Raw genomic sequence first — 24,663 nt, 5'->3', positions numbered from 1 at the left:
ACCCAGCAGGGGCTAAATAAATGCTTTTTGCTTAATTAAGATTAAGGCTCCTTTCAACGTAAACATTCTGGGAAGTCTCTCTCCCTCTCCAGATCCTCAGTTCTCCCGCCACCCTCCCCCTCAGTTCAGCCCCTGACAAGAAGAGGCTTCTAGGGTAGCCCGGCACTAGACAGCTGCACTCCAAGAGGGACGTTGAGCCCCAGCTCAGCTCAGCTCATCTTCCCAAACCACTAGCCTTCTCCCGCGCCCCAGGAAAAAAGGAAAGCAAAGAAAAGATGCCTCGGATGACAATCCAAGGGGTGGGTGCTGGAGAGCGCCCGCCCGCCAGAGCCGGGGCTCGGGCAGCTCAGCATTGTCTGTGAGGGAGGGGAGAAGCCCCGCCCCCGTTCCTCCCTGGGGAGGGGGAGAGTGGAAAGAAAAGGGGGCGGGGAGGCGAAGGGCCGCCTAGCCAATGGGGCTGCAGAAGCCCGCGGCCAGCCGGGGCTGGATTGGAGCTGGGGGCTCCATCAATCAGGGGGGTGGAGGCGGGGGGAGGGCGGCGGCCTGTTGGCTGGTGCGGTCCTCCCTCCTCTGTCGCCCGAAGCTGCCCCGCGAGCCCTCCCGGGGACTGATGGGCTGGACCTGCCGGGGAGGCTACGGCTGCGGCGTGGACCGGACTGAAGTCCGCGGGCGCTGTCCCTCAGGGGTAGCTCCGCGCCCCCAAGGTTTCCCCTGCTAGCTCGGGGGCGCACGGTAAAGCGGTCTTTGATCCCTCTGCCCTGGCAGCCCGGCTCGCTCTTCCCCTTCCTCTAGTCGTGGTGCTGTGTGTGTCTGTGTCGGGCTGTCTCAGTGTGTGTCTGTCCGTGTTCCCGTGCGCGCGTGGATCTGGGCTCGCGTCCTTCCCGGAGGATGCCCTGCTCTCAGCCCCAGGGGGTCCTCCCACGCAGCCCGCACGGAGCTCTTTCTCTGGCTTTCAAAGTTTAGCATCCCAGCTCCATCTTTGTAGGCACATCTTCTCCATCTCTCCTATTCTTTCTGTCCCCCATCCCCAAATGCAAGGGAGGGGAGGATTGTGTTCTTAACTCGTAGCGCCGCTACTAGGGTGACCCTAGGCACTTCACTTGGCTTTTGGGGCCTCAGTTTCCTCATATGTACTAGGATGGAGTATTTGACTTCTCTTTTAATCTCATGAAGATCGGGTCTGAGTTGCCCCCTTTGGAGCTCCTCCTCTGCAGTCCCTAAAACCACTCTTCCTGGTGACAGTCTGGGTTCTTTCCCCTCACAATCTTCCCATCGGGTGGGAGTGGCAGGTGCTGTGAGCTAGGCTTCGGGGGACAGGGCGCTTAGTTTTGAAGTCAGAGGCCCTGGTTTTGAATTCTGTTTCTGTACTCTTCATATTAAGTGTATGGCCTTATTAATCACTTCCCCTTTCTGAATGTGTAAAATGACGGAGGTGATTTCTAAACCGATATTTTCCCCTGATCTTAATTTTTTATGATTCCAGGCACAAAGTGGAATAAAAGATCTTGGGGGCAGCAAACTGAGCCTTTGTAGTTTTTCCTTAGAATTAGAATAGATTACGCTGCTTTAATCTTTTCTTTTCAACTGCCCTCGGAGGGAGGGAGTAACCCTAGCTCCCATCCTAAGTTTGTTGTGAAGTCTTTTTGGCCAAGCAGCTAGCATATCTGGATGGGGGAGTTAAACATCCCAGGCTGGTGAGAAGGAACAGTTAAGTGGCTTCTTTCCCAAGGAAGGACAGGGAAGAGTTGCCTTGTTTCTTTCTTCTCTTGGCAGCCTTTGTGCCAGTGTGCCTGACTTAAGCAAAATCTAATTAAATGAAGATTCTTTGTTTTATTTGGTTGTCTTTTGCTGAGGTGAAGGAAAAGTCATTTTGTTCTCTGAAGCTTTTCACTCCTTTTGGTTTCCATAGCAGGCCCTCGAGGCTTTAATAGGCTCTAGCCAGCTACTCTCTGAGGGGTAGAGGGAGCATAGGAAGCACTGTGGAATGAAATAAGAATTCTATTGGAACCTGGGTTCAAATTTTGACTATCACTGACAAGTTGCTTGCATCTCTCTAGACCTCAGGTTTCTCACCTGCAAAGTAAAGGGGTTGGATTGAATGACCTTGGAAGGTCTTTTTTCAGCTCCAAGTATGTGATCACAAAGTTCATATGTACAGATATTTGTTAGATACTGGTGGATAAGAGCTTTGGCTTGTTAAGTCATTAGGGCTCCCTTAGTGGAGAAAATGAGTAGAGTGATTGAAAGTCGGAAGATGAAGGTTCTAGTATCTAGTTTTCCCAATGCCTACTAGAGTTGTTCAGTCATATCCAACTCTTCTTGACCTTCTAGACCATGCTATGCTGTCCATGGGGTTTTCTTGGCAAAGATTCAAGAGTGGTTTACCTTTTCCTTTTCTAGTGGATTACGACAAACAGAAGTTAAGTGACTTGCCCAAGGTCACACAACTAGAAAGTATCTGAGGCTAGATTTGAACTCAGGTCTTCCTGACTTCAGGCTCAGTGCCCTAATCACTGCATCACCTAGCTACTACCACAAATATGCTTAATGAATATTGGCCAAACTGAATTGATTGTGACTCTGGCCAAGGTAGAAGGCAATGCAGTATAGTAAGGAGAACACTATGTTTGGATCTGAGTGCTGGCTCTGCCAGTAACTAGTTGTGTACCTTGGGTAAAGTCTGTCACTTCACTGAAACCATTTCTTCATCTATAAAATAGGGGGTTGGATAAGATGACCTTTCAGAATTTTTTTATGAGGTGACTGGTGCATTGACTTTACAAGGCACTTGGATGACATATTTATTTTGAGAGGAGACAGGGTGGTTATGAAAATGAGTGACTTAGGAATTTGTGAACAGATAGGATTAAAAAACACTCTTGTTTTAAATTCAATCAATAGGATAACACCATGGACTTTTTTTGAGGAGAGAGAACTGTTTTGGGGGAACAACAGAACTTTAGAGATAGAAAGGATCTTGAAGATCATTTAATCCAATTTCTTCATTTTACAGATGGGGAAACTGAGGCCCAGAGAGGCTCTCATATGCTCACCTCACATTGTGGCAGAGCCAGGGCTGGAATCCAGACCTCATAATTCCCATTCTGATGCTTTTTTCCACCATGTGATGCTTTTCCTCCAAAGCGTCATGACATGACTGGTATACATCTGAATCTCCAGACAGAGCAATGGATCTAGTCTAGAGGCCAGGGTTTGAATTCAGTCATGCTACTGTTACTGTGATTTTTGGCTTAGTGATACTTTGTCTCTGTCTCCAAATCCTCTTTTCTTGTGTTCTTAATAGTCTACTATGGATGAAGAGAAAAACTGTTAAAGTCCAGAAGAAGTCTTTCCTCCTTTTTAATTATAGTATTAGAAAATATGAATGTCCTATGGCATTTTGAGAATACTTTTGAAAAAGATATATATATATAAGTATATTAAGTGTATCCCAACCTACCTTATAAGCTATACCTGAGTATGTAGGTGTACATATTTATACACACACATATACATACATATACACATGTATGTATAAGCTCACTACATATATAGTGAGTATTAAGGGCAATGAGACATTCAGGATTTTTCTCTTCTACATCAAGTTCTATTGCTTTGAGACCAGGAAGACCAATTCTGGAGTGACATTTTCTCCACTAGAAAGCTCCAAGCCAGAAGGGTATTTGGAGTAACTATCTTCACCCCTGTGTGTGATAGGGATAAAACAACTTTTTATTTTTTTATTTGCTCTGGAGGTGGGAGGGGCAATGTTTATATTATCATTTAGGCAGCTTATTACTGAATGATTATTATTTACATGCCTCCTCTAAAGTCCTTCTGATGCCTTGTCCTGAGGGTGGAGATGACCCTGGATTCTCAAAAGCTGTGCCAGTTGAACTCAAGCCTTGAGTAGTCCTACCAACATGGAAAGACTTTGTGAGACTTTGAAGTTGCAGTAGAAGGACTCGCCTATCTCTCTCTCCTCTGCTTCCCTTTCCTCTTCCTAGGTTCAGATCCCTCCGAGGAAGTCCATGAACTCTCTCTGGTGCCAGGCTAACCTTGACTTTGCCAAAGTTCTCCTAGTCATTTGGCCTTCTAAGCAAACCATAAACTACAGCATTAGCCAAAAGTAATTAACAACTTTGCTAGGCAACATGTACTACAAAACAGGGCAGTCAGAGCAACAAAGGGGGAAAGGGAAGAGCACTTAATACCATCTTATGGCACCAAAAGACAAAGATTTGGAGCTCAGTAGGGCTAAATTGAGGGAATGCTTTTGGGTTAGAAATAGAATGGGATTCAATCAATCAATAAACATTTCTTAAGCACCTTTTGGATGCTGGAAGTACAAAAACAAAAATGGAACTCCTTGCCATTCTTTATATATGTTGGTATACATACTAAAAATGACCATATATCTATATATGGAAGAGTTTTACATATATATGTGTGTGTGTATAGATAGGGAGAGAGACACATAGAGAGACAGAGACAGAGAGACTGAGAGAATTGGGAGGGGAAGAGTAGGAACCAGAGAAATCAGAAAAAGCTTTGGGCAGAGGTGCAACCTGAGCGGATCTTTGAAGGAAACTAGTGATTCTGAGAGGTGGCGATGAGGCAGGAGGGCATTTCTTGAAGGGAGAGGAAGTCTTATGATTGATTGCATTCACGAGAGGAAATCCACTATGCAAAAGTCTTCATTTACAAACTACAGTGTTTAAACTCTTAGTATCACTTACTGCTACTGTCAGTGGGCTTAAAGAGAAACCTCCATAAAACTATTTAGTAAACCACAAAGATCTGATGACTATTCGTTATTTGTTGAAACTGTTGATATGGACTACTTTATTCTAGTAGTATCCAGTAGTAGTAAAGTATTTATCAAAGATCTGCTACCAGGCAGCTAGATGGTCCAGGGCATAGAGTGCCTGGCTTGGAGCTAGGAAGACTCCTCTTCCTGAATTCAAATCTGGCCTCAGACACTTACTAGCTATGTGCCTCTGGGCAAGTCACTTCACCCTGTTGGCTATGGTTTTTGCATCTATAAACTGAGCTGGAGAAGGAAATGGCAAACCAGTATCTCTGCCAAGAAAACTCCAGATGGGCTGATAAGAAGAGTTGGATATGACTGAACTGAACTAGCACTAGGTTAACTAGGGTACTAGTAACTAGTTTACAAAGAAAAGCAAAAGCAGTCTCTACCATCAAGAAGCACAGAACCTGGTGGGGGAAACATGAAAACAATCATGTACGAACAAGAAATCTACAAGGTATCCCAAAAGTCCTAGGGCAGATTTAATCTTTAAAGCTTTACTCAAGTTTCAAATTGCATTATGACTTTTGTCATAGTGTCAATTAGTGCCTACTATGTGCCACGGATTGTGCTTAGAGCTGGGGAATACAAAGCAAACAAAAGATAGTTCCTGCTCTCATGGAACTGATCAAGGAGCTCATAGTCTAATAGAGGGAGGCAGACAAGAGACCATCTATACAACTGTGTGAAAACAAGATATGATGTTGTGCGGTAGTATTATGTTTGATTCTTCATGACCCCATTTGGGGTTTTCTTGGCAAAGATGCTGGGGTCGTTTGCCATGTCCTCCAACTCATTTTACAGATGAGGAAACTGAGGCAAACAGGGTGAAGTGACTTGTCCAGGGTCATATAGCTAGAAAGTGTCTGAGGCCAGCACCAACGTTTTTATTTTTTTTATTTGCTCTGAAAGTGGGAGGGGCAATGTTTATATTATCATTTAGGCAGCTTATTACTGAATGATTATTATTTACATGAAGATGGGTGCTCCTAACTCCAAGTTTAGTGCTGTGCCAGGAAACAAGACATAGACAAGATCAATGGGAGATGATCTCAGAGGGAAGGCCTTCACTTACATGCTCTCATCACACTTCCGATCATTTGTCACCCAAGGGTGACACCATGTCAGGATTAGGAGGCGCCTTTGGTATGGTTCAACCCATATCCAAATAACAGTCTTCTCTACAACACTCCCAACAAGAGGTCATGTAGTCTGTGCTTGAAGATCATCCCTTTTCTCCACACTTCCTGAGAAGGAACCCAAAACTTCTTTGCTTTTGTGGACAGTTCTGATGGCTGGGAAAATTTTCTTCCCATGAAATTGAAATCCTGTAGCTCCTATGCATTCATGGCTTCTAGTTCTGTTCTCTGGGGCTAAACAGAACAAGTCTAATTCCTTTTTGTGACAGCCTCTCAAATACTTATCTCTTCCCACCCTCCTCCCAAGTATTCTTTTCTGCAGGCTCAACTTCTCCAGGTCCTTTAATTTTATATTAGGTGGCCTGAGTGCAAGGTCCTTCACCATGCTGATTTCCCTCCTCTGACACTCTCTTATCAGACCAGGACTTATCAGGGTTCTCCTGAAATAAGGCCAGAATAGAACATAATGGCCCATGTAGCCTGACCAAGGTAGGGTACAAAGCTTCTGTCAATTCTATAACCTTTTGCGGTCCTTATTTATTCTGGAATATGTTTGAATTTGATAAAAAACTTGCATTTGGCAGCAGGAACCCAGATTCAGTCAATATTCTTACATAATCATACTTGTATTATTGGAGGATATCACAACTGGCAGAGTTCTTACTGATTATCATATCATAGGACAAAATAAAGTCCTCTTTTATCTTAATACGGCAGCTAGGCATTGCCATGGATAGAGTGGAGGATTTGGAGTCAGGAAGGTGTAAGTTCAAATCCTGCCTCAGACCCTCAGACTTAACTTCCCTCAGCCTCAATTTCCTTATCTGTAGAATGGGGAAATAAGAGCACCTGTATTCCAAAACTGTTGTGAAGTTCAAATGAGGCACATGTAAAGTGCTTTCTGAAAACACTGCATAAACGTTAGTCGTTATTATATTATGAAGAGAATAACCTTCATTAAAGAGGTAAAGTTTGGACTCTAACCAATGGATTTGCTAATTGTTCTTTCCTTTCATGGCCTCCAGTCATGAACTAAATATTTAAACAAACACTTTTCAGAGCAGGAGAGCAAAGGTGGTGGAGGTGTAGTTCTTCAGGGCTTGGCTATGGGATTTCTTTTGGTCACTCTCACTGGAGCTTTAGGCCTGGCCCAGTGTAATAGTCAGGACCCCGACATACACAGGAGGGCCTGCTGTACAGGTTCTTAGATCTGCTTTTCTAAACAGAAAGTAACTTTTGAGAGGTCAGCAATCTACTTTAATCAAGCACATATATCATCCACTTGAACTTCAGAGAAAATACAGAGAAATAAAAACCAACAGACAGCGCTTCCAACTGTCTGACCATAAGCAATACATACACCACAGAGGCAACTGTCTGACTGTTACATATATACATAGTTACCAGAGAGAGAAGCACCACTTTCTGGGTTTTAAAAGCTGGGGGGCTCCTTGGCTGCTACCCAGAGTCTTGTCTGGCCAAACAAACACTTTCAAAGAGTAAGCCCCAAAGTAAAACTTTTCAGAACCTCAGTGCCTCAATAGAAGTTAGCAAAAGATATTGAGGCCTATAAATGAGCAGGGACGATCTTTAACTCTTCTCCCTATACACCATTAACCTGACATTAACATTACCCCAAGGCCTCACTAAAGGACCTCAGCTAGCATAACTTGTGGAGAATTCTTTTGCACATTTAGGCCTTCAGTCAGATTTTGGGTTTCAGTGGGCTTTGCTGCCTTCCTCTTAGGGAACTCTACCAGAGGCCTCCAAAAGAAAGCTCTCAAATGGACAGAGAACTATGAAGTGCTTATCTCAAGTTTGTGTCTTTACAGCCTCCAGTTTAAGGCTATGATCAGAGCTTTGATGCTCTGATGGGTAGAGTTTCTGGCTATAAGAGGCTCTCTGGGATGGTATCTGGAGAGTAAGCACAGCCTCTCCCAGTATAGAGACAAGGCCATATGTGCTTCCTAGGTAAGATGGTAGTCATTCCCTCCTTCCTTCCCTCCTTCCTTCATTTGTTGTTTTTCAGTCACATTTGACTCTGTGTCCCCATTTGGGGTTTTCTTGGCCAAGATACTGGAGGGGTTTGATTTCCTTCTACAGCTCATTTTACAGATGAGGAAACTGAGTCAAACAGGGTTACGTCTCTTCCCCAGGGTCACACAACTAGTATGTGTCTGCAGCCAGATTTGGATTTAGAAGATGAGTCTTCCAGACTCCAGGTCTGGCTCTCCATCCACTGTGCCACCTGGCTGCCCTTCATTTATTTACTCATACATCAAAGCTCTGATCAGAGACTCAAACTAGAGGCTGTAAAGACACAAACTTTGGATAAGATATCGTTCCCGTTCTCATGGATCTTATAATCTGTTATCCTTTTTCACCTTTCCTGGTGCCCAGACTGATGAGAGGGTGATGACAATACCTACAGTAATGTAAGAGAAGCTAATATTTATACAGCACTTTTTTTTACTGTGCTAAGTGCTTTAACGATGATCTCATTTGGTTCTTACAACATCTGTGCGAAGTAGATGCTTTTATTATCCCCATTATACAGATGAGGAAATGGAGGCAGACAGAGGTCAAGTGACTTGCCAGGGTCATATGGCTAACAAATATTTGAAACCAGATTTGAACTCAGGTCTTCCTGACTCCAGAGGCCCAGTGCTCTACCCGCTGAATAAGGACATGATAGAGAATGTTTACATTTTATCTTTCAGTTCCTCTTTTATGGATCTTAGAAGAAAGTGTCTGAATAGAGAGTGGTTTCTTGTCCCATGCTTTGAGAGGAAAACGATTGGAAGCAATGCCATCTCCCTATAGACATGACGACTGGGGCTTGGTACACATCAGACTTCTGGCTCCTGGGGCTTTTGGATCTGATCTAAGTTCTGGAGATCATGGGAGGGAGAAGGCGACACAGGTCTGGTTCTAAAGACTGCAAGGCTCTTGGGGGTGCCCCAGGGTGTCTCCTCTTATCCAGCTGAATTCAGATTAAGTTGAACATTGAAGGCAGCCTGGATGAGGAGGCCATATTCACAGGGCAGGCAGCATGATGAAGTGGGAAGAACCCTGGGTTACAATCCCAGCTTTGTTCCTTACCAGCTGTGTGACCTTGGGCAAATATTTCTGTGATCTTGGAACTTTCTGTGCCTTAGAAAAGGGGGAAGTTGGCCAGGGGGGCCCTTCCCGCTCTTCATTTGTCCTGTTTGTTGTCTACCTTCCCAAATGCTTGGGTGAAGGCACTAAGGAGTGCTGGTACTGATTTTGGGCCCTCCCAGTTGGGAGAGTCTGGGCCTTTCATAGTTTCTCTGCAGAGAGCCAGGCAAGGAGAGGTTATGAGTGTGGGAATTAGTATGTGGGGACTTTGTTAGCCCAAGAGCACAGCAGCCCTGTTTTGTTTGCTGTTCTAATTCCTTGCATGGACAACATTTTCCCAAAGCTCTCTGGGACATTTCCAAAAGGGGCTTCATCATGGTTGGTTCTGGGTGGGAGAACCATAGGTATACTGGAGTCAGAAAGGCATCTTCATGGCACAGTCAGAGGAACCCTGAGTGATTATGGGGTCTGAGGACTTTGTCTTGAATTCTACCTCCGATACTCCCTGTGTGACTTTGGACAAGTCACTCAACCTCCCTAGGCCTCAGTTTACTCATCTGTAAAATGAAGGGGTTAGACTAGATGGCTTCTAATTCTAGAAGGAATTGTAGCTTTGAATTGGTGAAGCCATGAAGATGGCTCCTGAGGTACCTTACATTTCTAAAATCATAAGGAGACCTGGGCTGTAATCCCGACTACATATTTACTGCTGTGAAACCCTGGCACAGACCCCTCTGAGCCTCTGTTTCCTCTTTTGCACAATGGCACTAATCAGAGTTGCACTATCTACCTCATAGGGTTTCTGTGAGGGTAGTACTTTGTAAATCGTAGAGCACTTTAGCAAAGGGGGCCTATAGGTTTGGGTCTTCTAGGACACTAGCTAGTGTAGAGCTGGGAGCTAGAATCCAAATTCTGAATCTCAAGTGCAAAACATGGTCCTCAACTCTTATACCTCTTTCTTCCCTGCAAGACATGTCATCATCTCTCTGATGTCATGGTCCTCTTTGAAAACGAGGGACAAACACAATAACCACCTGTGTATGGTCTCATCAAACTGGCTTTTCTCTTATTCTTCATAGGCAACATTTCATCTTCCATCTCTCATCTCTGTGCCTTGGCACCAACTTTCCTCCATGCCTACGCTATATTTCTTTCTTGTCGCTGTCTCTCAAAATCTGTGGTTTCCTTCATAGTGCAGCTCAAACTTTGTTTCCTGCTGATACCTTTCTCGATCCTTCCCTCTCCCAGCTCTTAGTACTTCCCTCCACCCTAAAACTACCTTGCATGCATTTTGAATATATTGATAGATATCAGAGTTGGTTCTCCTGAAAGAAGGTAAACCCCTGTGAGGGTGGGAAATAATGTTTTTATTTTTGTCTTTGTATCTCCAGCGCCTTGCACATACCAGGTACTTGGTAGATGCTGGTTGATTAATTTGATGTTACGGTGAGCTTGTCTAATGAAGAGAAAGGGATGGATGAAGTCTAAAGTCTCTTCCAACTCTAACATTCTGTGATTTTCTTGATTCTATGCCCACAGGGCTTAACCTCCTGCTTTTCTGAAAAGGGGCATTTTTTAGCACTCTCACCAGCCTTGGATGCTGGGCTGGTAGTCTTTAAAACAATTGCAGGGCTGATCTCCATCTGATTTCCCGTCCCCAGTCACTGGTATACGCAGCCCACACAGTTACTCTACCAAGAGGAAGCCAGTAAGACACTGCCACTTTAAACAAATCAACAGTAAGCAGCATTCACAAAACATGTTTCCCTCTTTTATGGTTTTAGACTAGGTTCTTTGGAAGTGGGTCACTGCCACAAGCTGGGTAGTCATTGGTTTTGTTTACACTGACTCTTCCTTGTATGTTCCTGTGAAGGACACAGAGGATGTGTCTAGGAGGGAAGAGGGGCACCCCAGGGATGGCAGGCCACTAGAAACATGGGCATCATCTGACTCCATAACTCCTCTATCGTCTGGGGATTCTGGGCTGTAATCATCAGGGATGAAAGGGTGGCGAGGCTGTTTGGGTTAGGAGCCATGACCCAGAGGCAAGAGTCTCATGTGGAACCCTTGCCCACGGTGACTCCACTCACTTGGCCCTGAGACCAAGACCTTAAAGAGAGATGCCAAACCCATGCTTGTTAGTTGAAAAAAAAATTTAAATAAATAAAACTAAATAATAATACAATAAAACAAAAATACGTCACATCGTAGGATTTGCAACTGGAAGAGACATGATCGATACCAATTCCAGCCTTTTCATTTTACAGGCAGGGAAACTAAGGCGCAGGAGAAAACCATGGCTTTTGGTCTTATCCTCGTTGACTTAGTTTCAGAAATGATACGCTACATTTAGTGATCACAGAAAGATCTTCATCGGAGAATGTGGCACTGTGGTAGATGTCTTCCCATTGCTGAAGTCCCCTAATTTGAAGAAAATCCTCTTTCTAGAGCTAGGCAGTGAAATATGGAAAAAAAAAGTCTTGTCCTAGGAGTCAGGAAATCTGGATACTAGTGCTGGCATGACTGACTTACTGCGTGACTTTGGGCATGTCATTTCCCTTCCCTGGGCCTCCGTTTCCTTTTCCATAAAATGAAAGAGGGGACAACACTGGAATAGTGGTATCAAACTCAAATAGAAACAGGGGTCACTAAAACATCCATAAGGGCTGCATGACTTAGAAAAGCCTCATGTTAGCATTATCTACTTTCTATTGTATTTCATTTATTTTGTTAAATATTTCTCAATGACATTTTCGTCAGGTTTGAGCAGTCCCCAGGAATGTTCTGGGCCGTGTATTGGATACGTCTGAACTAGATGGTCTTGAAGCGCCCTTCTATCTGTAATATTGTATAACTCTCTGTAAGCTTGAAGGAAGCCAAAAGGGAAGTGTTTTTGCTTCCTTTTTCTGACCTCTTTCATCTACTCTGGAAAAAAAAAGCAAACCATTTCAATGCACCAGATAGGCCTTTTTTCACACATCTGTGGACCATTTTGGATTGGAAACCTTATATAACATAATGTTCAGTTATAGTGTGTGTCCCAGTATAAGTTCCAAGGCTCTGCTTTTGAACCCTAAGGGACTGAAATGGGATTTTTCAGTACCAGAAGGACTTCTTTCTACCATGATTTTATGAGCTTCTCTCACTTGTTTCTAAGGGCAGCTAGGTGGAACAGTGGATAGAGCACTAGGCCTCGAGTTGGAAAGACCTAAGTTAAAATCTGGCCTAGCTATGTGAGCCTGGACAAGTCGCTTAACCCAGTTTGCCTCGGTTTCTTCATCTATAAAAATGAGCTGTAGAAGGAAATGGCAGGCAAACCATTCTAGTGTCTTTGCCAAGAAAACCCCAAATGAGGTCCTGAAGATTTGGATGTGATTGAACATTAGCGACTATGCCTATTTCTACAGAGAAGATAGCTCAGATCTTTGCAGCTTGCAATCTCATAGGATCCTAGATAGAGTCAGAAATTTGATCCTTAAGCCCATCCACTCATTGGATGCTCCGAATGAAGAATGAACTTGTTCAAGGTCACACTCCTAGGCTGTGCATAGCTGGGATTCCAACCTGAGACTTGGGACGCTAAATCCAGCCCTCTTTCCACTGCACCATGCTGCTAAAGCTCCTTCTCAGCTTGGAGATATATTTAGGCCATAATGAGAAAGGAGCTCTTTCAAATGACAGGGTTGAATGTTGCTTGCTTGGTTTCACTTCTAATGCCCCTTTGGAACCGGTGCCAGCTTCTGCCATGATGTGCTGTCAGTGGGTTCTTTGCTATTCCTCTGAGGTTGTGTTGACTCCTGGAGTCCTTATCATTGGTTGCTGCCCCTGTTGTTTGTTTATTTCAGATGTGATCCCATTCTTCTACCCTGTCTGAAGGCCCTCCTCCTTGGAATTCGAGCCATCTCCCAGGGATACTCCCGGGGATGTGGGTTTTCTTCTCCTGGCTCTGATTCCCAGGACTATGCCTCGGCTACATCATACGTGCAAGCAAACATAAGTTCCCTTAGCCCCCGAGGTCTTTTCACTCTGGAACATCTTCTTCCATGGGTGAGTCCCTCCCAGAATCACCATTTTGAGGAAGGATATAGGACAGCCACATTCCTTTCCTAGCTCTTTTTTGAACTCCCTTAAACAGAATCAAGTGAAGGTATTGCTGAAGCAATCTCCAGGGTGGTGAATTTCCTGATGATTTATCTGGTGATAAGTTTATTCTGGGTGGGGCATGATGAAGATGGTAATGGAATTACTGATCTGCTTATAGATTGTTGTAAATAAGGTAGTAGGTGAAGTGGTTGACTTTTGCCCTAGACATCTCTTGGTCACATTTCAGTACCATTATCCTTGGACCGTGACTCAGACCTCCTATCCTATCGCAGTTCTTTGTGGGGATTTCCTGCCAAGAGAAAGGGGACAGTGTTTGCAATGAAGATTTCTTGGAAGGGGAAGGATTTGTGGTCTATTGCATCTCCTGCAGAAAATGAAATCCAGCTAAGGCTGAAATGGCACTGTTGGGGCCATCCCACAGCATGTGGTTGAGAAGAGAAGGAGTCAGCAAATATAGTTCTCACAAAAAGTCACAGAACCATAAGATTTAAAGATGAAAGGGACCTTAGAGATTATCTCCAACCATTTTATTTCATTGGGCTTTAATAGGGATAAATGTCAAGTTTTAGACTTGGGTTAAAAAAAAATTAGCCTCACAAACAGAATATGGGAAGGCATGGTAAGACAGTAGTTTGCCAGAAAAAGATCCTGGGGGTTTAGTGGACTACAAGCCCAGTGATGGAACAGCTAGGTGGCACAGTGGATAGAGTACCTGGCCTGGAGTTAGGAAAACTCTTCTTCTTGAGTTCCAATCTAGCCTCAGACATTTGCTAGCTGTCTGGGCAAATCACTTTACCCTGTTTGCCTCAGTTTCCTCATCTGTAAAATGAGCTGAATAAGGAAATGGCAAACTACTTCAGTATCTTTACCAAATGGGGTCACAAAGACTTGGACATAACCAATACAGTGATAACGACAAGCCCAGTCCATCAACAAAGTGACATGAAAGCCAAAAAATACTGAAGTGGTCTTGGGCTACATTAAGAGAGACATTATTTTTAGGAATAAGGAAATAATCATCCCATGCCTGGAGTTCTATGTTTTGGGTAGGGTACTGATAGCCTTGAGTGAGGGCAACCAGGAGGATGAAGGATCCACATGAAGATCAATGGAAAGAACTGGGGATATTCTTTGTACAAGAGAACCTTCAGAGGGGTCATAATCTCTGTCTTTAAGAACAGGCTGTCATGTAGAAGAATTTCTTCTGGAGGAGAAAGTAAAAAACTTAGGTAGAGGAATCCAATTTAAGTTTACTTATGGAAGAACTTCTCAGTAGAATTATTCAGAGTTGGAATGAGCACCCACGGGTGAGAGGGAATTCCTTTTCATTGAAAGCCATCCAACAAAGCCTGGATGGAAGACCACTTGAAGGGTGTGTTGTTGTGGAAAAGGGGACTCTTTCTTGAATATGGGTTGGATTAGATGTGACATTCCATGATTTTAAAACTTAGGTCCTTAAAAATGAAGTGATTTACCCATGGTCACACAATGAGGAAGTGGCAGAAACTTGATTCCAATTTGACTCTTGAGTCCAATGCCTCTTCTATTATGCCATTCTAGGTCTTGGCACCTCAGATAGACTGACACTTGAACTCTCTGCACCTCAGTTTCTTCATTTGTAAAATGATCCATGTCCTATTCATGGTAGAAAGAGTCAGAAGATTTGGATTCAAATTCTACCTCCTGCCTCGTATTATCTGTGTAATTTTGCTGTTTCTTACACGTGACACTCCACTTCTTTATCTTTCTACAGTCTCTCCACCATCCCAGGAATACACTCTTTCCTTAACTCCGCCTCCAATATTTCCCTCAAGAATCAGCTGTAATGCCAGTTTCTACATTTATTTAGCCTTTTGTGACTCCCCTCTCCTTCATTCCTCCCTTGCCCCACCCTATTTATTGTTATTGTTCCATCCTTTTTTAGCCAAGTCTGACTCTTCATTGTGATGTCATTTGGGGTTTTTTGGCAAAGATACTAGAGTGGTTTGCTGTTTCCTTCCCCAGCACATTTTACAGATGAGGAAACTGAGACAAACAGTGACTTGCCCAGGGTCACATAATAAATGTTTGAGGAAGGATTTGAACTCAGGTCTTCCTGACTCCAGGCTTGACACTCTAATCACTGTGCCACCTACCTGCCCTCCTCCCCCCTATTATCTTCTATATATATTTGTGTATTTGTATACTCATATGAGTATGTGTTGTTTCCCTGAATAGAACATAAATTCCTTAAGGTTAGCAATTGTGTCATTTTTTTGCCTGTGTATTCACAGTACCTGGCACATAGTAGGTGCTTGTGGATTCACTGACCTCAAGTAAGTCCCTTTAGTTCCCTGGGCCTCCATTTTCTTATCTGTAAAATGAGAGTCCTGGACCTGAATTTTGCTTCCTTCCTTGTGACCTTATGACCTGATGAACTTATGTCCTACCCACATGTTTTGAACTTTTTCTTAAGTTAACACCCTGAAAGCCTTGTGGAATGGGACCAGATGGGAAGACAGATCTGGGTTTTGAGTTCTGATGCATGAGTAATCTTGGGGAGAAGGTAGCTATCATTCCTATGCCTCAACTTTACCACTAATAAAAAGTGAGTTTAGGCTACTTGAAGAGTCTAATCAGAGCAATGCAAGGTCCAGCTCTTTGAACTCCTTTGAAGAAAACATTCTTTAAATTCTAAGGTGGTTCTTTTTGGTGATTAGTCATCACTCTGGAGAACTGGTACAAGTAAAGTAGTCTTTGAAGCTCAGGGTGGTGTTTCAGTTGTGCTGTTATAATAAGACAATGTCCAACATCCTGTGCACTTCCCCCCTCTCTCTTTACATTTAGAAGACTGGTAGAGAGGTAAGATTCTCTGCCTCTTGGAGTACCACTTGATAATAGTATTTCCAGGGTGGGAGTGGCAGCTCTGGGATTAAATTACCCTTTTCTTTGACCTTCAGATTAATTTGAGGATTTAGGGTTGACCTGCCCTGAGTCCCATAGCCAGTGAGTAGAACTGGGAGGGGAAACGGGGGCCTGGACCCCAAATCCTGTCTTGTTCTTTTTTCTACTGTGGTGTCTGTTATCCAAAGGGAATGAGATTTGTGATGGGAGAATGATTACTCAGTAGAGTCCTGAGGCTCATTTCTCTGTGTGTAGTAGAAAACCTGTTAGATTTGAAATTAGGAATACGGGGGTATCACAGTACCTAGTGGGCCAGATCTGGAGTCAGGAAGACCAAGTTTAAATCTTACCTCCGACACTCACTAAGCTGCATGCCTGGGTAAGTCACTTCGCCTCTCCCTCGCCCTGTTTCCACAACTGTGAAGTGGAGATAATAATAGCTGTACCTCACAGGGTAGTTTCGACAACAGTCAAATGAGGAAATACATGTAAAGCCCCATGGCAGCCTTAAAGCTTTATAGAAATACTAGCTGTTATTTTTATTATTAATGATATTAATATAGCATTATTAATATTTATTATTAACTATGTGATTATGGGCAAATCACTTTACCTTTCAGAACCTCTGTTTTCTCCTCTGTAAAATGGGAATATTAATGCCTTTTGTGAGTGAGAGGCAGCCCCAGTCAGAAAGACTTTGGTTTAAGTCCTGCATTTTATACCCAATAAGGTCCTATTTCCTCTCTTCTCCCCCCAAAATCACTTGTAGTACCTATCTTACAGGACTATTTCAATGAGATAAGGTACATAAACTTTATGTATTCTGCAAATTTTAAAGTGCTTTGTAAATGTCAACAGTTTTTATTACCCAGGGTGCTCACACCTCTTGCTTCTCCATAGACCCTGATAACTTATTCACAGTCTGGCTCCAGTCTATTTTTCCAGACTGGTCTCACATTACTCTTCTTCAGACATCCTACTTTCCAGCCAGGTTAGCTTCCTTGCCTTTCCCAGTATAAGACATTCCCACCTCTGTGCTTTTGCAAAAGCTGTATCCCTCGTACCTGGAATGCCTTCCCTCCTCTCTTAATGGCCTTCAAAAGGCAGCTCCAATGTCGCCTCTGCCACCAGGCCTTTTTTTCTGATTCTTTCTAATTGTGATTGCCTTCCCCAACCGCCAAGAATAGTTTGTAGACACTTTGTATGTATTTTGTATCGGCTCCTCTATGTAAATGTTATTTCTCCTTAGTCAGAGTTCTTTTAGGGAAGCAGTATGCCCAGTTCTTTAGCCCAGTGCTTGGCACATTAATTTGGCACTTAATGAATTTTTATTGAATGAATGACCTCCTAACAGGCACTGATGATGTACTCAGAGTCTCTTTTATGTTAGCATCTCCCCCCACTTCTCCCCTGCTCCCCACTTGACCCATCATTTGGGTTTAGGGCAGGAGAGGGGAAACTGTGGCCTCGAGACCACATGTGGCCCTCTAGGATCACATGTGGGCCTTGAGGTCACAGGTTCCCCACCCCTGGTTTAGGGGCTGCCCCTGGGGCCGAGGGAGGAGCGCTTGGGTTGCACCTGAGCCACACAGCACCAAAAAAGGAAGGCTGATTAAGGTTCTCGTTAGGAAGAGGATGTGATATCAGAGATGACTTGGGGAGCAGCTTGGTAACAAGTCAATAAACAGGAAGTAGGGGCCATCAAAGAGCTTATGTTCAAGGAAGCGAGAAAGAAAATGACAGAGGAACAGAAACTCCCTGATGTTATGGAGGTTAGAACAGTGTCAAAACTACCACCTGCTCTAAGAAGCCAGCTCCAACACAATATGAGTAAGGACTTTGAGTAGGATTCAGAATGAGGGAATCACTTTTCTCTGGGGTGGGGAGGCCTGTTTTAAGAGTGCCTTGTGAACAGTCATAGGAGTAGAGGGAATTTGTCTCATCAGATCTCTAGAATCCTGATAGCATAACTTTTAAATGACTAGAAAAACATCCCTTTGCCTTTTCTCCCCCATTCTTTCAATGCTAGAATCATAGATTTGGAGCAGGAAGGGCTCTTCATTCCTTTCAATTCAACCCACACTTGTTGAACCCTTTCTATGTGTCAGACACATAGTAAGCACTCAATACATGCTCACTGTTGACTGAGAGAGACTCGAGCCAGGGAGATCAATCAGCGGTTATTGCAGAAGTCTAGACGTGAGGAGTACCAGTGTGATGAAAGTGTCAGGAGAGAGAAGGGAGCAACAGGAGAGATACTGTGACAGCAGAAACAACAGAACTTAGCAGGGGGTAGGATACAGGGGGTGGGAGAGTGAGCAGTAGTGCATGACACCTGGGCTGGAGCCTAGGGGTTTGGAAAGATAGGGGTACCCTTGACAGCAGTAGGGAATTTGGGAAGATGAAAAAGCTGAGGGGAAGAGGGGGACAAAAATGTGTTTAGTTTTGGCCATGTTGAGTTTTAAGTGTCTAAGGCCATCCAATTTGAGATGGAAGAGTCATCTTAAGATCTAAGACAGGAACTTGGGAAAGAGGTTAGGGCTGGAAAAATCTTAGAATCATCTGCATAGAGATGATAATTGAATCCATGCATTGGATGAGATTACCAAATGAACTAATATCGATCCATTCTTTCAGTCACATCTGACTCTTCATGACCCCACTTGGAGTTTTCATGGCAAAGGTAGTGGAGTAGTTTGTCATTTCCTTCTCCAGCTCATTTTGCTGATGAGAAAATGGAGCCAAACAGGGCTAAATGACTTGTCCAGGGTCACGTAGCTAGTAAATGTCTGAATCTGAATTTGAACTGAGGTCCAGTACTCTATCCACTGTGCCACCTAATAACAACTTAGCAATACTATTTAAACTTGTCCGACCAGTCCAGATGGCAACAGTGTGCTCTGATTCTGGAATCCTTAGATTCAAATCCCACTTCTGACATTGTCTAACCTTGGACAAATCACTGGGCCTCAGTTTCCTCTTTTGAAAAATGAAGTTATTGGAAAAGGTGGCCTCTTGAAGTCCCTCTCTGGTCTGGATCTATACTCCTATGGCTCTTAGAATACCTGGGTTTGTTAATCGTCAGTAACATTGATGTAGCACGTTGGCTGTGCCTGTCAGTGTTTTATAAGACATGGGAGTGCTGTGGCTGGTGAGATGAAGTCTCTGGTATTTATTTCTTGGGTGGTCAGGCCATCTTTTTGGCATTTTCAGGCTACAGTTATTTTATCACACACATGTTCATTTCTAATCTGAGGCTAAATTCTCTTATACACACCCAGAAGCTTCTGCCAACTTTGCCTTCGCCCAGTACATAATCAGTCCCAGAAGTTTGGACTTCTTTAAGAACACCCACCTAGTGCTCCCAGACAAGGGAAAGGGTAGCTCCAGCGAGTTTCTCAAACACCCCTCTGTTTAAGGTGCCTGAAGCCTATGGAGGACTGTGGGACTTCTTGGCAAGCTTCTTTAAGGTTGAAGAGTTAGCATCCTGGTTTGTGGGGCACAGTAAGTCCTGTTAAACCTTTCGGTTAGCCCACTAGGGTTGAACATGGGGTAGATGACCATCTCTCAGACTCAGGGGCCCAGAAATATTTCCTGGGATTTCTTTATCTCTGCTGCAAAATCAGGTCCTTGAGAAGGGATGACCCAGAGGGGAAGGTCTAAGGTCCCCCACTAGTCTTGATTCCATATCTTCCAGGGGCCAGCTGCTGTCCCTATTCAGGGAAGAGTTACTGGTCGTTCTCACAATGATGCCTTTTGCCTTGGAGGGCCAACTTCATATGACTTGGTTTGAGAATTTGAATCTAAGTAACACGTGCCCTTTTCCCTTTTTCCTTGTCAAAGAGCCCTAGCTAGAAATCATAGCTTTGGTAATTTGTAAACGGCCCAGGATGGGGAAGAGGACCTCTTTTTCTTCATCCTTGGACTTTTGTTAAAGTTTTCTTTCAGTTCGTATTTCTCTACTAATTCTATTTTACAACTGAATGTACAATTTTACTATAGCCGGACTAGGAACTCGAGAAATAAGGACAAAAATGAAAATAGATCCTTCTCTCACGGATCTTGCATTCTACTGGGGAAAAACAACATATCTGTTCATATATATATATATATACACATTGTATTATACATCGTAAATAATATTTAAGTACTTAACTTGCTATATAAGAATAATTCCATTTCTATAGCTCTATAAGTTTGTGAAACACGGTGTTCGATTATCTGAACCTTCTAAATATATATGTATATATGGCTGTGCATATACATATATGTGTATATGTATGTGTGCATATATGTGTATACATACACACATTAATCATGCATATACACATGTGTCCGTCAACAAACACGTTGTGTCAGGAATTGTGCTAATCTCTAGGCATACAAAAAGAGGCAAAAGATAATCTCTCCCCTCACATTCTAATGGCAGAGACAATAAGCAAACATATATTTACAAAGCAAATTATATGCAGAATAAATAGGAAATAATTAACAGAGGGCAGGCATTAGAGTTAAGAGGCATTGGGAAAGATCTTCAGTAAAAAATGAGATTTTAGTTGGGGGGCCACTTGGCAGAGATGAGGAGGAAGATCATTCCAGGCATGGGAGACAGAGCATCTTACTTAAGAGACAGCCAGGAGGCCAGTGTCACTGGATTGAAGAAAGAGTAATAGACAGTGAGGTAAGTTATGAAAGGCTTTGCGTGCAAAACAGAGCATTTTGTATTTGATCCTGGAGTCAATAGGGAGCCACTGGAATTTATTGAGTAGGGGAGGGTGACATGGTCAGATCTGTGTGTCAGGAAAATCACTTTGGTGGCTGAATAGAGAGGATAGACTGGAGTGGGATCAGACTTGAGCAGGTCGACCCACCTGCAGGCGAACATGGGACTCTAGGCTTGAGTTGATGTGGGCCTGCGCTGGAGTGGTGGCAGTGTCAGAGGAGAGAAGGAGGCATGTTAAAGAGATGTAGCAAAGGTAAAATCAGGAAGTCTTGGAAAGAGATTGGGTATGGAGGGTGAGTGATACCTGGGTTATGAGCCTGGGGGACTGGGAGGATGTTGGTGTTCCCACAATAATGGGGAAGTTTGGAGGTAGGTAGGGATTATGGGGGAAAATAAATTCAGTTTTCCATGTGCTGAGTTTCAGACTTCTGCTGGACTCCAGTTCGAGGTGGGGATGGGAAATGCATATAGGTAAACATGTTCCTAAGTCCTACAGAGAAGGCTAGTTACTCCCAATCTCTTGAGTTTGAGGGGTTGCGTCCAAGGCCAGACACATTCATCTCAGAATTGCTTTTTGGCTTGTGTTCAGGAAAGAAAATACAAAACAGAAAAGGCAGCCAGGAGTCCAAAGCTCTGGCGCAGCCCACTTAGGTGAGCCCTGGTTTAGCTGTCATCCTTTTCTGGGTGGAGAAAGGGCATGCCTTCATTTACCTATCCCTTAAAGGAAGAGGCTGGAAGAGTTCCGAGATGACAGACAGACTGGGTTGGGGAGAGGAGAGAGAAAGGGAGGAGAAAAAGAGAGAGAGCAGAGGGGACAGGAAAGGAGGAAAGGAGAGAGAAAAAGAGAGAGGGAGAGGAGGGAGAGATAGTGGGGGAAGAGAGAGAAAGGAGAAGGGAGGGATAGAGAGAGAAGGGGGATGTATAAAGGGAAAAGAGAAAGAAAGGGGAAAGAGAGAGAGGAAAAGAGAAAGGGAGAGGAGAGGAAAGACAGAGTGCGGGAGGAAACAGAAAGGAGAGGAGAGGGTGAGAGAGAGAAAAAAAGGGAAGAGGGGGAGAAAGACCTTTCATGAACATTCTCTTTAAGATCCATTGAATGAACTACTCCTCTCTTAGTGGCCAACCCCCTTTGGCATAGCCTTTCTTCCCCCCCAGCCACTTACCTGCACTGTGCCCCCATGCCCTTAGCGTTTTGGGGTGGAGGAACCTAAAGACTACCTAGGGTTTTTCTGGTCATCGCAGAGTAACAAGCCTTTCAGTGTTGAGCCATATATTTCCCTAGAAAAGTGCCCTGTCTTCAGGTTGTGCATTCTTTAGCACGAGATGTAGCCAGAGCAGACCAGGGACTCTGCTATTTTCCTCTTCTATAAGTAAAATATAATATTAAGTCGTATATAATATATTATACTTTATATAAGTAATATATTTATATTATAATAATATGCATGCACCAATATGTATTATATAGGAACTATTATATATAAAACTATGATTATATAATACATAGAATATTTACTGCATACACATGCATATTCTCATATATTCATGTTCTATATTGTATGACATGGTACCATATGTCTGTTTATAACTTTATCCAGATAGATCAAATCTATGATTTCATTTGTCCAGGGAGTTCTAGGTGTGAAACTTCTGCTCCCATGGTAGATCAGCACCTTTTCTGCATCTTACAGTCTGAGATATTACCTGGGCACTGAGAAGTTAAGTCACTTGTCCAGGGTCACATAGCCAATAGCCAATACTTGTCAGAGGTGAGACTTGAACCCAGGTCTCCCTGACTCAGACTGTTTCTACAAAATGAACAAGAAACAATTTGGGAGGGAAGGGAAGGGGAGTTGCTAACCCTTGGGGAAATCAGGAGAGGCCTTCATGTAGGACCTGGCACAAGCATCCTTGAACAGAGCTGAGGTGGGGAGGAAGCACACTGCTAGTATGAGGGACAGCCTGGGCAAAGAGATAACAGACAATGCACAGAAGGGCACCTGTGGAGAAAAGCAAGTTGGATAGTTTAGCTGGAAAATAGAGTGAGATAGGAGAAATGGTGGGAAATAAGTCTGGTTCTTAGATTCTGTAAAATTGTTACCCAAATCACAGAGAAATATCTTGGTTGTCTCTAGTTTTCTCAGGTGTCTGTGTGTGAATTCCCCACCATTGTTCCATTTTCCTCCTGAGAAGTCACTTGTTAAAACCTCTTGGAGATTCATTGGGAGTGCTCATAGTCACCCTAGATATCACAGAATTAAAAATGACCTTAGAGGTCAGCTAGTCTAACCTGAGCCCTCTTCCATTACGATACCACTAAGTGATTACCAGCCTTTGCTTTAAGACCTAGTGTGGAGGGATCTAGCACCCTCCAAGGAATCATCCCTTTCCATTTTCAGACAGCTCTAGATGTTATGAAGTTTTTTCTTTAAATGAATCTAAATCAGCCTCTCTGAAACTTTTACCTCCTCCTGTTCCTAGTTCTGCTTTCTGGAATTAAATAGGACAAATCTGGACTCTCTTCCACAGACCTTGTACTTGAAGGCTGCTGACATATCCACCCTAAATATTCTTTTCTTCATGCTAAACATTCTCACTTCCTTTAACCAATGAATGGGTTTGAGGCCCTTCAGCATCCCAGCTGATGTCCTCTAGACTTGATCAAGCTGCTCAATATCCTTCTGAAAATATGTCACTCCTTGATGTGATCTGGGGCATTGTAGAAAACAGGAAACATGCTTCCCATGTTTTTGAGACTTTTATCCTATTTTTTTTCCATTCTTTCTCTCTCTCTCTTTCTGTCTCTCTCTTTCTCTCTCTGTCCGTCTGTCTCTCTCTCTCTGTCTCTGTCTCTGTCTCTCTCTCTCTCTCCCCCCCTCCCATTTTCTCTCTTTCATTCTCCCTCCCTCCCTCCTTCCACCCCTCCTCTCTATATCACTTGCCTTTCTTTAATATAACCTAAGCTCTCTCCACAACAGATGTTGTGGAAAATACAGGTGTGTTCCCCCTCTAATCCTAGGTTTAGAAATATCATGCTGAGTGCTGGCTTTTTGTTTTCTTGCCTTTTGATCCCTTGGAGGCTTTGGGAATCGTTTTTGAATGGGCTTCACTCCATACCAACCTTCCACCTTTCCCCTTCATCCCTCAGTTCCTTCTCAGTTATTCAGCTTCTCCTATACCGGCCTCATGGATTGAGGCAGCTACAAAATTATAAAAATGTCTGTTTCCTCATCTGTAAAATGGGGGTTGCTTTGAGGACCAAATAAAATAATGCCTGCAGAGCACTTTGAAGACTAAAGCAGCGTATAAATGTTGGCTGTTCTTCTGGACAAAGACCCAAACAATGGAAACTTCATTAGCTTTTCTCTCCAGAGCCACTTTAGTGCCAAACCATACACAGTTTCCCTTCCAGTTTTCCTTCTAGGGAGCTTGACCTGTTGCAAACTAGCATCTCCCTCATTCTCTAGTCTGTATTTATTCTATCTTTGGTAGTAAGAAATAATTCCCAGGTCCAGCTCTTGCCACATAACCTGGAAAAATGAGACTTTGAGGTGGTGTTGGGAAAAGAAAAATATGCTTTGTTAGTGGCCTTCATCCAGAAACAACTTCTATAGTTAAGGAGACCTTGGTATTTCTGGGGATCTCTGATTTCATCTGTGTAGATGTTCCCACCCCTGACACAGATCCCAAGCCCTTCATAACATCTCTGGTGAGATTCTTATCCATGTTCTTACTTAAATCCTCAGCTGACCATCTGCCTAATATTCAAATCCTGCCTCAGATATTTACTAGCTCTGTGATCCTTGGCAAGTCACATAATCTCTCTGAGCCTCGGTTTCTTGATCTGTAAAACAGAGAAATAATCTCACCTACCTCACAACCACATGAAGACCAGATGAGATAAT

The 24,663-nt window shown here is 43.5% G+C and overlaps 1 protein-coding gene across 4 annotated transcripts in view; it reads left to right on the top strand.

Annotated features, from left to right (window-relative positions):
• Positions 1-526: 526 nt before the first annotated feature.
• Positions 527-24,663, top strand: part of RASSF2 (Ras association domain family member 2) — a 70,435-nt gene continuing 46,298 nt past the window's right edge. The window contains exon 1 of one of the 4 annotated variants that reach the window (XM_072635297.1): positions 527-732. The gene's annotated coding sequence lies outside the window, so the exon portion shown is untranslated. The remainder of the gene's footprint in view (positions 733-24,663) is intronic. The other 3 variants (XM_072635298.1, XM_072635294.1, XM_072635295.1) reach the window with 3 other exon arrangements.

The sequence above is a fragment of the Notamacropus eugenii genome, chromosome 1 (genome assembly GCF_028372415.1).
Source record: "Notamacropus eugenii isolate mMacEug1 chromosome 1, mMacEug1.pri_v2, whole genome shotgun sequence".
NCBI lineage: Eukaryota > Metazoa > Chordata > Mammalia > Diprotodontia > Macropodidae > Notamacropus > Notamacropus eugenii.
Note: the sequence above shows the minus strand (reverse complement) of the source record. Positions and strands in the feature narration are given on the sequence as shown.